The 13,514-nt window shown below is 50.8% G+C and overlaps 1 protein-coding gene across 5 annotated transcripts in view; it reads left to right on the top strand.

Moving 5' to 3' along the window:
* Positions 1–13,514, top strand: part of LOC138852565 (hexosaminidase D) — a 330,048-nt gene that overhangs the window by 251,985 nt on the left and 64,549 nt on the right. Inside the window, exon 5 of one of the 5 annotated variants that reach the window (XM_070084101.1) lies at positions 10,283–10,471. The exons of the other annotated variants lie outside the window; for them this stretch is intronic. The gene's annotated coding sequence lies outside the window, so the exon portion shown is untranslated. The remainder of the gene's footprint in view (positions 1–10,282; positions 10,472–13,514) is intronic. 5 annotated transcript variants of the gene reach the window in all.

Raw genomic sequence — 13,514 nt, 5'->3', positions numbered from 1 at the left:
TCCACACGCAGCTGGTTCCACACTGGTTCACACAGCTGGTTCCACACGCAGCTGGTTCCACACTGGTTCACACAGCTGGTTCGCACTAGGCAGCATCTACTCACACACAGCTGGTTCACACTAGGCAGCATCTACTCACACACAGCTGGTTCACACTAGGCAGCATTTACTCACAGCTGGTTCGCACACAGCTGGTCCACACACAGCTGGTTCACACACAGCTGGTTCACACAGCTGGTTCACACTAGGCAGCATCTACTCACAGCTGGTTCACACTAGGCAGCATCTACTCACAGCTGGTTCACACTAGGCAGCATCTACTCACAGCTGGTCCACACACAGCTGGTTCACACTAGGCAGCATCTACTCACAGCTGGTTCGCACACAGCTGGTTCACACTAGGCAGCATCTCACACACAGCTGGTTCACACTAGGCAGCATCTGCTCACAGCTGGTTCGCACACAGCTGGTCCACACACAGATGGTCCACACACAGCTGGTCCACACAGCTGGTTCACACTAGGCAGCATCTCACACACAGCTAGTTCACACTAGGCAGCATCTACTCACAGCTAGTTCGCACACAGCTGGTTCGCACACAGCTGGTCCACACAGCTGGTTCACACTAGGCAGCATCTACTCACGAGTTTTTTCTGGTATTTGTCTGAATTATTTCTAAAAGTACCCAAGGTATGTGATACACTGCTGGCCCAGTGTGTTACCCCCACCTCAACCCCCACCCTCAACCCCCCAACCACTACTCCAACTGGCTGGGGTAGGGGGCGGCTCCCCAACTGATAGGGAGGGGGCGGCTCCCCAACTGATAGGAAAGGGGCAGCTCCCCAACTGATAGGGAGGGGGCGGCTCCCCCAACTGATAGGGAGGGGGCGGCTCCCCAACTGATAGGGAGGGGGCGGCTCCCCAACTGATAGGGAGGGGCGGCTCCCCCAACTGATAGGGAGGGGGCGGCTCCCCAACTGATAGGGAGGGGGCGGCTCCCCAACTGATAGGGAGGGGGCGGCTCCCCAACTGATAGGGACGGGGCGGCTCCCCAACTGATAGGGAGGGGGCGGCTCCCCAACTGATAGGGAGGGGGCGGCTCCCCAACTGATAGGGAGGGGGCGGCTCCCCCAACTGATAGGGAGGGGGCGGCTCCCCCAACTGATAGGGAGGGGGCGGCTCCCCAACTGATAGGGAGGGGGCGGCTCCCCCTACTGATAGGGAGGGGGCGGCTCCCCCAACTGATAGGGAGGGGGCGGCTCCCGCAACTGATAGGGAGGGGGCGGCTCCCCAACTGATAGGGAGGGGGCGGCTCCCCCAACTGATAGGGATGGGGCGGCTCCCCCAACAGATAGGGAGGGGGCGGCTCCCCCAACAGATAGGGAGGGGGCGGCTCCCCAACTGATAGGGAGGGGGCGGCTCCCCCAACTGATAGGGAGGGGGCGGCTCCCCCAACTGATGGGGATGGGGCGGCTCCCCAACTGATAGGGAGGGGGCGGCTCCCCCAACTGGTAGGGAGGGGGCGGCTCCCCCAACTGATAGGGAGGGGGCGGCTCCCCCAACTGATAAGGAGGGGGCGGCTCCCCAACTAATAGGGAGGGGGCGGCTCCCCAACTGATATGGAGGGGGCGGCTCCCCCAACTGATAGGGAGGGGGCGGCTCCCCCAACTGATAGGGAGGGGGCGGCTCCCCCAACTGATAGGGAGGGGGCGGCTCCCCCAACTGATAGGGTGGGGGCGGCGGCTCCCCCAACTGATAGGGAGGGGGCGGCTCCCCAACTGATAGGGAGGGGGCGGCTCCCCCAACTGATAGGGAGGGGGCGGCTCCCCCAACTGATAGGGAGGGGGCGGCTCCCCCAACTGATAGGGAGGGGGCGGCTCCCCAACTGATAGGGAGGGGGCGGCTCCCCCAACTGATAGGGAGGGGGCGGCTCCCCCAACTGATAGGGAGGGGGCGGCTCCCCCAACTGATAGGGAGGGGGCGGCTCCCCCAACTGATAGGGAGGGGGCGGCTCCCCCAACTGATAGGGAGGGGGCGGCTTCCCCAACAGATAGGGAGGGGGGGGCGCCCCAACTGATAGGGAGGGGGCGGCTCCCCAACTGATAGGGAGGGGGCGGCTCCCCCAACTGGTAGGGAGGGGGCGGCTCCCCCAACTGATAGGGAGGGAGCGGCTCCCCAACTGATAGGGAGGGGGCGGCTCCCCAACTGATAGGGAGGGGGCGGCTCCCCAACTGATATGGAGGGGGCGGCTCCCCCAACTGATAGGGAGGGGGCGGCTCCCCAACTGATAGGGAGGGGGCGGCTCCCCCAACTGATAGGGAGGGGGCGGCTCCCCAACTGATAGGGAGGGGGCGGCTCCCCCAACTGATAGGGAGGGGGCGGCTCCCCCAACTGATAGGGAGGGGGTGAAATGACTGTAGCCACTTCGATTTGTATACTGTAATTTTTATTTTATTTTTCCATCTACCCTGACCATCTACCCTGACATCTACCCTGACATCTACCCTGACCATCTACCCTGACCATCTACCCTGACCATCTACCCTGACATCTACCCTGACATCTACCCTGACCATCTACCCTGACCATCTACCCTGACCATCTACCCTGACATCTACCCTGACCATCTACCCTGACCATCTACCCTGACCATCTACCCTGACCATCTACCCTGACATCTACCCTGACATCTACCCTGACATCTACCCTGACATCTACCCTGACCATCTACCCTGACATCTACCCTGACATCTACCCTGACCATCTACCCTGACCATCTACCCTGACCATCTACCCTGACCATCTACCCTGACCATCTACCCTGACCATCTACCCTGACATCTACCCTGACATCTACCCTGACATCTACCCTGACCATCTACCCTGACCATCTACCCTGACCATCTACCCTGTCATCTACCCTGCCATCTACCCTGGCCATCTACCCTGGCCATCTACCCTGACCATCTACCCTGACCATCTACCCTGACATCTACCCTGCCATCTACCCTGGCCATCTACCCTGGCCATCTACCCTGACCATCTACCCTGACCATCTACCCTGACATCTACCCTGACCATCTACCCTGACCATCTACCCTGACCATCTACCCTGACCATCTACCCTGACCATCTACCCTGACATCTACCCTGACCATCTACCCTGACCATCCATCCTGACCATCCATCCTCACCATCTACCCTGACATATACCCTGACATCTACCCTGACATCTACCCTGACATCTACCCTGACCATCTACCCTGACCATCCATCATGACCATCCTGACCATCTACCCTGACCATCTACCCTGACCATCTACCCTGACCATCTACCCTGACCATCTACCTTGACCATCTACCCTGACCATCTACCCTGACTATCTACTCTGACCATCTACCCTGGCCATCTACCCTGACATCTACCCTGACCATCTACCCTGACCATCTACCCTGGCCATCTACCCTGACCATCTACCCTGACCATCTACCCGGACCATCTACCCGGACCATCTACCCGGACCATCTACCCTGACCATCTACCCTGACCATCTACCCTGACCATCTGCCCTGACATCTACCCTGACATCTACCCTGACATCTACCCTGACATCTACCCTGACCATCTACCCTGACATCTACCCTGACCATCTACCCTGACCATCTATCCTGACCATCCATCCTGACCATCCGTCCTGACCATCCGTCCTGACCATCCGTCCTGACCATCCATCCTGACCATCCATCCTGACCATCTACCCTGACCATCCATCCTGACGATCCATCCTGACCATCTATCCTGACCATCCATCCTGACGATCCATCCTGGCCATCCATCCTGACCATCCATCCTGACGATCCATCCTGACCATCTATCCTGACCATCCATCCTGACCATCCATCCTGACCATCTACCCTGACCATCCATTCCACAGTCACTAGTGAATGTAGCCTTACAGCTAGTTCACGATGTACCAGGTGTTGCACACCCTGGTATGGATCGTTCAGTAAAACAAGCCAGATTGAAATACTTTTGGCCTCGAATGGCAACTGATATTTCTGAGTATGTTAGGAAATGTAGTGTCTGCATGCAACATAAAGGCAATGCTAATGGTCCTAATCCAATCCAAGTGTATCCAACTACTAGCGAACCTTGGGAAAGAGTTGCGCTAGATTTGTTAACTAATTTCCAATGTTCCCTCCAAGGCAACAAACATCTGTGTTATGGTAGACCATTTCACCAGATATTGCGAGTTAGTTCCTATTGCAGATAAGACTGCCGAGACAGTAGCTAAAGCGTTTAAAGAACGCATTATCTGCAGGCATACCACTCCTAAGTCCCTAGTAACAGATAACGGAGGTGAATTCTGTAATGAAATTCTTGAAAATTTGTGTACCTTGTACAAGATCACTAAATCCACCATTGTTCCTCATCATCCTGCCAGCAATGGGTTAGCGGAACGAACCAATAAGAAAGTACTTGATGTTTTGAGAGCCACTATCAATCCCAACAGTGAAACTTGGGATGAAGTTATACCTGATGTGCAGTGTGCTATAAATTCTGCTTACAATGTTTCTATAGGTGACACTCCACATTATGCATTGTACGGTGTAGATAAACGTTTGCCTTATGAGTTGTTATATTCTAATCCGAAACCAAATTACAACCCTGATGATTTCGTAGCAACTCGTACCAGCTTAGCTCAAAGTGTTTTTAGAAGAATCCGTGAAACACTTCATAAATCAACAGCTGAATTTACAAGAGTCGCAAATACTCGAGTAAAGCCATCCAAAATCAAAGTAGGTTCGAGAGTTATGCTGACTAATTTTAACAAAACGTCTGCAATGCCAAAGCTTGATCAAAGGTTTGTTGGTCCTTATCGAGTAGTTGAACATATCACTGGAAATAAGTATAGGGTTAGAGAGATTAGTACTGGTCAGTATAAAGAATCGCATTTGGATCATATGAAGTTAGTATGTGATGATAATGATGTTCCAACCCAGACTAATGTGACAGACTCTGACAATCCTCCTGATCCTGTACTCTCTTCCTCTGATACTCAGTCAGACGACCAACCTGAATGTCGTTATTCCCTACGTACACGACAGGTATTGAGAAATCCTCAAGTATCATTTGTAACTTCCAATTCAGATTTGCCTCAAATGCAGCATGAGTTAGCCAATGCTACAGAGTTTGATCCTCCCAGAGAGGACACCCATTCTGCATATGTCAATCACACCCTAGCAGAGTTGGGGTTAAATGTAAATAACCTGTATAGATGAATAATTACAGTATTAACTTATCAGTATTCAAGAATTTTTTTTTTGTGTTCATGTTCTCTTCGCATTCTGAGAGTTAACAGTCTAGATTTGCGTGCACCGAATCTGCCTTTCTGTTAAACACTCTTTCTTTGTATATATTCCTTCCTCAGAATCCGTAGATCACACGAATACAGATCGATCGATCAAAATTTTTGTTTTTATCACTTGTAATCTCAATGTTGAGTTCGTTGTTCATTTGTTGAGTTTTAAGTTGTACTATAGTATACCTTGTATTGCATTACAGTTTCAGTTACGTAAGCTTTCATTCCAATGTTCTACTTATGTATCTATAATGTTTCATGTTGTGTACTTTGACATTGTATAGAATCAGCCCAAGCCGTGTACCTGCCATCTCTAGTTTGTATTAGTTGTATGTCGAGACGACATACGTTAGCGTCGCCGAGCTCTCAGTAGTAGTAACGTAGTAACCAGTTACCAGTCTTAGTAGTAACCAGTTACCAGTCTCAGTAGTAGTAACCAGTTACCAGTAACCTGTCCGTTGACTCAACGACCAACCGTCTTGAGTCACGGTCTTTCATATTGTGCTGAGCTGACACTAATTCAAAAGACCCACTACGGGGTACTGGCCAGCCGGCTAGGCAGTGTTACGAGTGGAAGCAAGGAGATAGGGCACGGCTGGCAAGGGCTCTCCACATAACAGTAATTATACGTATAACAGCCTACGTGAGTATTTCTACCCTAATCCACGTATCGAACTCCCACATGATACCTTCACTCCCTCTCACACTCCCTCCTTCACTCCCTCTCACACTCCCTCCTTCACTCCCTCTTACACTCCCTCCTTCACTCCCTCTCACACTCCCTCCTTCACTCCCTCTCACACTCCCTCCTTCACTCCCTCTCACACTCCCTCCTTCACTCCCTCTCACACTCCCTCCTTCACTCCCTCTCACACTCCCTCCTTCACTCCCTCTCACACTCCCTCCTTCACTCCCTCTCACACTCCCTCCTTCACTCCCTCTCACACTCCTTCACTCCCTCTCACACTCCCTCCTTCACTCCCTCTCACACTCCCTCTCACACTCCCTCCTTCACTCCCTCTCACACTCCCTCCTTCACTCCCTCTCACACTCCCTCTCACACTCCCTCCTTCACTCCCTCTCACACTCCCTCCTTCACTCCCTCTCACACTCCCTCCTTCACTCCCTCTCACACTCCCTCCTTCACTCCCTCTCACACTCCCTCCTTCACTCCCTCTCACACTCCCTCCTTCACTCCCTCTCACACTCCCTCCTTCACTCCCTCTCACACTCCCTCCTTCACTCCCTCTCACACTCCCTCCTTCACTCCCTCTCACACTCCCTCCTTCACTACCTCTCACACTCCCTCTTACACTCCCTCTTTCACTCCCTCTCACACTCCCTCTCACACTCACTCTCACACTCCCTCCTTCACTCCTCTTACCCTCCCTCACACTCCCTCCTTCACTCCTCTTACACTCCCTCACACTCCCTCCTTCACTCCCTCTCACAATCCCTCCTTCACTCCCTCTCACACTCCCTCCTTCACTCCCTCTCACACTCCTTCACTCCTTCTCACACTCCCTCTCACACTCCCTCTTTCACTCCCTCTCACACTCCCTCTCACACTCACTCTCACACTCCCTCCTTCACTCCTCTTACCCTCCCTCACACTCCCTCCTTCACTCCTCTTACACTCCCTCACACTCCCTCCTTCACTCCCTCTCACAATCCCTCCTTCACTCCCTCTCACACTCCCTCCTTCACTCCTTCTCACACTCCCTCTCACACTCCCTCCTTCACTCCCTCTCACACTCCCTCCTTCACTCCCGCTCACACTCCCTCCTTCACTCCCGCTCACACTCCCTCCTTCACTCCCTCTCACACTCCCTCCTTCACTCCCTCTCACACTCCCTCCTTCACTCCCTCTCACACTCCCTCCTTCACTCCCTCTCACACTCCCTCCTTCACTCCCTCTCACACTCCTTCCTTCACTCCCTCTCACACTCCCTCCTTCACTCCCTCTCACACTCCTTCACTCCCTCTCACACTCCTTCACTCCCTCTCACACTCTCACACTCCCTCCTTCACTCCCTCTCACACTTCCTCCTTCACTCCCTCTCACACTCCCTCCTTCACTCCCTCTCACACTCCCTCCTTCACTCCCTCTCACACTCCCTCCTTCACTCCCTCTCACACTCCCTCTTTCACTCCCTCTCACACTTCCTCTCACACTCCCTCTCACACTCCCTCTGATACTCCCTCCTTCACTCCCTCTCACACTCCCTCTGATACTCCCTCCTTCACTCCCTCTCACGCTCCCTCCTTCACTCCCTCTCACTCTCACACTCCCTCCTTCACTCCCTCTCACACTCCTTCACTCCCTCCTTCACTCCCTCTCACACTCCCTCCTTCACTCCCTCTCACACTCCCTCTTTCACTCCCTCTCACACTTCCTCTCACACTTCCTCTCACACTCCCTCTCACACTCCCTCTGATACTCCCTCCTTCACTCCCTCTCACACTCCCTCTGATACTCCCTCCTTCACTCCCTCTCACACTCCCTCCTTCACTCCCTCTCACGCTCCCTCCTTCACTCCCTCTCACACTCCCTCCTTCACTCCCTCTCACACTCTCTCCTTCACTCCCTCTCACACTCCCTCCTTCACTCTCTCCTTCACTCCCTCTCACACTCCCTCCTTCACTCCCTCTCACACTCCCTCCTTCACTCCCTCTCACACTCCCTCCTTCACTCCCTCTCACACTCCCTCCTTCACTCCCTCTCACACTCCCTCCTTTACTCCCTTTCACACTCCCTCCTTCACTCCCTCTCACACTCCCTCTCACACTCCCTCCTTCACTCCCTCTCACACTCCCTCCTTCACTCCCTCTCACACTCCCTCCTTCACTCCCTCTCACACTCCTTCACTCCCTCTCACACTCCTTCACTCCCTCTCACACTCTCTCCTTCACTCCCTCTCACACTCTCACACTCCCTCCTTCACTCCCTCTCACACTCCCTCCTTCACTCCCTCTCACGCTCCCTCTCACACTCCCTCCTTCACTCCCTCTCACACTCCCTCCTTCACTCCCTCTCACACTCCCTCTTTCACTCCCTCTCACACTTCCTCTCACACTCCCTCTCACACTCCCTCTGATCCTCCCTCCTTCACTCCCTCTCACACTCCCTCTGATACTCCCTCCTTCACTCCCTCTCACACTCCCTCCTTCACTCCCTCTCACGCTCCCTCCTTCACTCCCTCTCACTCTCACACTCCCTCCTTCACTCCCTCTCACACTCCTTCACTCCCTCTCACACTCCCTCCTTCACTCCCTCTCACACTCTCTCCTTCACTCCCTCTCACACTCCCTCCTTCACTCCCTCTCACACTCCCTCTCACACTCCCTCCTTCACTCCCTCTCACACTCCCTCCTTCACTCCCTCTCACACTCCCTCTGATACTTCCTCTCACACTCCTTCCCTCACTCCCTCTCACACTCCTTCCCTCACTCCCTCTCACACTCCTTCCCTCACTCCCTCTCACACTCCTTCCCTCACTCTCTTTCACACTCCCTCTGATACTCCCTCTCACACTCCCTCCCTCACTCCCTCTCACACTCACTCACTTCCTCTCACAGCCCACAACCTCCCTGTTATCTGAGATTCTCTCAAGCACCCGTTTGTGTGAGAGAGAGAGAGAGAGAGAGGGAGGGAGGGAAGGGTGAGAGAGAGGGAGGAAGAGAGATCACTGATGATCTACCTACCTGGAGGTTACCTGGAGGTTATTCCGGGGATCAACGCCCCCGCGGCCCGGCCCATAACCAGGCCTCCCGGTGGATCACGGCCTGATCAACCAGGCTGTTACTGCGGGCCACACGTAATCCATCGTACGAACCACAGCCCGGCTGATCCGGCACTGACTTTGGGTATCTGTCCAGCTCCCTCTTGAAGACAACCAGGGGTCTACTGGTAATGCTCCTTATGGCTGATGGGAGGCTGTTGAACAGTCTTGGGCCCCGGACACTTATTGTGTTTTCTCTTAGTGTACCTACTTTTCACTGGGGGTATGTTACATCGCCTGCCAAGCCTTTTGCTTTCGTAGGGAGTGACTTGTGTGTGCATATTAGAGACCAGTCCCTCCAGAATCTTCCAGGTGTAGATTATGATATAGCTTTCTCGCCTGCGCTCCAGTGAGTACAAGTCAAGTGCTTCCAGGCGCTCCCAGTAGTTAAGGTGTTTGATGGAACTTATACGTGCAGTAAAGGTTCTCTGTACATTCTCTAGATCTGCAATTTCACCTGACTTGAATGTGGATGTTAATGTACAGCAGTATTCCAGCCTAGAGAGAGTAAGTGATTTAAAAAGGATCATCATTAGCTTAGCATCTCTTGTCTTGAATGTTCTCATTATCCATTCTATCAGTTTCCTCGCAGATGTGATAGTGGCATTGTTGTGATCCTTGAAGGTGAGATCATCGGACATTACCACTCCCAGGTCCTTCACATTACTCTTCCGCTCTATTGTGTGGACTACAACCTTGTTGTGCATCTCTCTCCAGTACACAGGTACATCCTGGAACAACCTGCTTGAGGGAGAGCTGGAGGCGCACTACATACACAGTTTCAAGAGCAGGTATGGCATGGGATCAAAAGGCCAGGAACCAGTAGGTTGTAATTAAGTGGCGGGGCCAGGAGCGGCGACTCAACCCCCGGCACACGCAACTAGATATAGTTGGAATAGAAATTGACAATGGGTGACCTGACAGGTATCATACATAATACAGGAGTATGTTAGTGGCAAGCTCACCTACAAAAATCTATACATAAGTATGCATGTTCCTAGTTTATACACACACTGCTAATGTGAATCCATGATGTATGATTTATAGGAATATAGGATGGATTTCGTAGAGAGAGAGAGAGAGAGATAGAGATAGAGATAGAGATACTGATATTCTACTTCTGACTTACATTTACAGTTGTCTTAAGACACAACAGTATCCTTCGTCTCACTGTCACAAGAACAACGGGAATTTTTCCTCCCGTTTACCGTTAGAGCCACCAGAATAACGGGATTCTCCTCCTGTTGACTGATTCTCTTGTTTGCATAACAGTGAAGCCTCGTCCGCTACGGTCACTCCTGTCCGTACTTACGCACGTCACTGTTGGTGAGTTATGAGCTAATTTTCGTGTTTTTTTTTTCCCTGTTTCCCTTTTCGTCTGTGCATTTTGCTCATGTGCTAGTTGTGCCGTGCTATTATTACTTCTGCTAGTTGTGCCGTGCTATTATTACTTCTGCTAGTTGTGCCGTGCTATTATTACTTCTGCTAGTTGTACTGTGTACAATCCTAGGTGGTTAATTATTTCTGGTTAAAAAGCTTTCCTACGATGGTTCGTAGACACTTTGACCTCTCATATTTTGGGAAGGTGTAGAATGATGGGTGATGGTGTATGAATGATGGGTGATGTATGAATGATGGGTGATGTATGAATGATGAGTGATGGTGTATGAATGATGGGTGATGATGTTTGTATGATGGGTGATGTATGAATGATGGGTGATGTATGAATGATGAGTGATGGTGTATGAATGATGGGTGATGATGTTTGTATGATGGGTGATGTATGAATGATGGGTGATGTATGAATGATGAGTGATGGTGTATGAATGATGGGTGATGGTGTATGAATGATGGGTGATGGTGTATGAATGATGGGTGATGGTGTATGAATGATGGGTGATGGTGTATGAATGATGGGTGATGATGTTTGTATGATGGGTGATGTATGAATGAGTGATGGTGTATGAATGATGAGTGATGGTGTATGAATGATGGGTGATGGTGTATGAATGATGGGTGATGGTGTATGAATGATGGGTGATGATGTTTGTATGATGGGTGATGTATGAATGATGGGTGATGTATGAATGATGAGTGATGGTGTATGAATGATGGGTGATGATGTTTGTATGATGGGTGATGTATGAATGAGTGATGATGTATGAATGATGAGTGATGGTGTATGAATGATGGGTGATGGTGTATGAATGATGGATGGTGTATGAATGATGGATGATGGTGTATGAATGATGGGTGATGGTGTATGAATGATGGATGATGTTTGTATGATGGGTGATGGTGTATGAATGATGGGTGATGGTGTATGAATGATGGATGATGGTGTATGAATGATGGGTGATGGTGTATGAATGATGGGTGATGGTGTATGAATGATGGATGATGGTGTATGAATGATGAGTGATGGTGTATGAATGATGAGTGATGGTGTATGAATGATGGGTGGTGTATGAATGATGAGTGATGGTGTATGAATGATGGGTGGTGTATGATGAGTGATGGTGTATGAATGATGGGTGATGGTGTATGAATGATGGATGATGGTGTATGAATGATGGGTGATGGTGTATGAATGATGGATGATGGTGTATGAATGATGGGTGATGGTGTATGAATGATGGATGATGGTGTATGAATGATGGGTGATGGTGTATGAATGATGGATGATGGTGTATGAATGATGGGTGATGGTGTATGAATGATGGATGATGTTTGTATGATGGGTGATGGTGTATGAATGATGGTGTATGAATAATGGGTGATGTATGAATGATGGGTGATGGTGTATGAATGATGGATGATGGTGTATGAATGATGGATGATGGTGTATGAATGATGGGTGCTGGTGTATGAATGATGGGTGACAGAGGTGTATGAATGGTGGATGATAGAGATGTATGAATGATGGATGACAGAGATGTATGAATGATGGGTGATGGTGTATGAATGATGCATGATAGAGGTGTATGCATGATGGATGATGTCATACAGGTGTACAAATTACTTGCTGGAATAGCGCAAAGGGGGTGAAAATATATGAACAAGACAGGAGTCGAACCAGTGGCAAGCTTGGTTGAAGGACTGCGTCTTGGTCAAGCCAGAAGAGCAGGAGCAGCAGGTAACAGATACCGACAGTTTTGAAGTGATTAAGGTTCCAGGATCGAAACGTTTTCTATTAAATACGTCCTAGTGTTTGCTCACCAACAGCAGGGAAAGAGCGAAATGTCGTAGTAACGCTCTCAGGGGAAGAGCGAAATGTCGTAGTAACGCTCTCAGGGAAAGAGCGAAATGTCGTAGTTAACGCTCTCAGGGAAAGAGCGAAATGTCGTAGTAACGCTCTCAGGGAAAGAGCGAAATGTCGTAGTAACGCTCTCAGGGAAAGAGCGAAATGTCGTAGTAACGCTCTCAGGGAAAGAGCGAAATGTCGTAGTAACGCTCTCCTCACCTCGATCCTTTATCACAAAAACTATCCTCATCTCTCTCTCTCTCTCTTTTACACAGGGTTTGACAAGGTTAGGTTAATGATTCCTAACTTTATTGGCAAGCTAAGAGCTGTTACCTACATCAGCTCATTTGAAAGCATTTTTATTGTTATGAGACATACAAGTGGGGAACAGGATGAAGTTGGAGCCATCTCTCTCTCTCTCTCTCTCTCTCTCTCTCTCTCTCTAGTTACTTTTAGTGAAGTTGTGGGCGAATGGAACAAAAGGTCAAGTAGCACTGTGGAAAGTAGCACTGTGGAAAGTAGCACTGTGGAAAGTAGCACTGTGGGAAGTAGCACTGTGGAAAGTAGCACTGTGGAAAGTAGCACTGTGGAAAGTAGCACTGTGGAAAGTAGCACTGTGGAAAGTAGCACTGTGGGAAGTAGCACTGTGGGAAGTAGCACTGTGGAAAGTAGCACTGTGGGAAGTAGCACTGTGGGAAGTTGCACTGTGGGAAGTAGCACTGTGGAAAGTAGCACTGTGGGAAGTAGCACTGTGAAGTAGCACTGTGGAAAGTAGCACTGTGGAAAGTAGCACTGTGGGAAGTAGCACTGGGAGATAGTACTGTGGAAAGTAGCACTGGGAAGTAGCACTGGAAAGTAGCACTGTGGAAAGTAGCACTGGGAAGTAGCACTGTGGAAAGTAGCGCTGTGGAAAGTAGCACTGTGGGAAGTAGCACTGTGGGAAGTAGCACTGTGGAAAGTAGCACTGTGGAAAGTAGCACTGTGGGAAGTAGCACTGGAAAGCACTGTGGAAAGTAGCACTGTGGAAAGTAGCACTGTGGGAAGTAGCACTGGAAAGCACTGTGGAAAGTAGCACTGTGGAAAGTAGCACTGTGGGAAGTAGCACTGTGGGAAGTAGCACTGGAA

Source organism: Cherax quadricarinatus, chromosome 11 (assembly GCF_038502225.1).
Source record: "Cherax quadricarinatus isolate ZL_2023a chromosome 11, ASM3850222v1, whole genome shotgun sequence".
Lineage (NCBI taxonomy): Eukaryota > Metazoa > Arthropoda > Malacostraca > Decapoda > Parastacidae > Cherax > Cherax quadricarinatus.
This window is presented reverse-complemented; position numbering and strand designations above follow the sequence as displayed.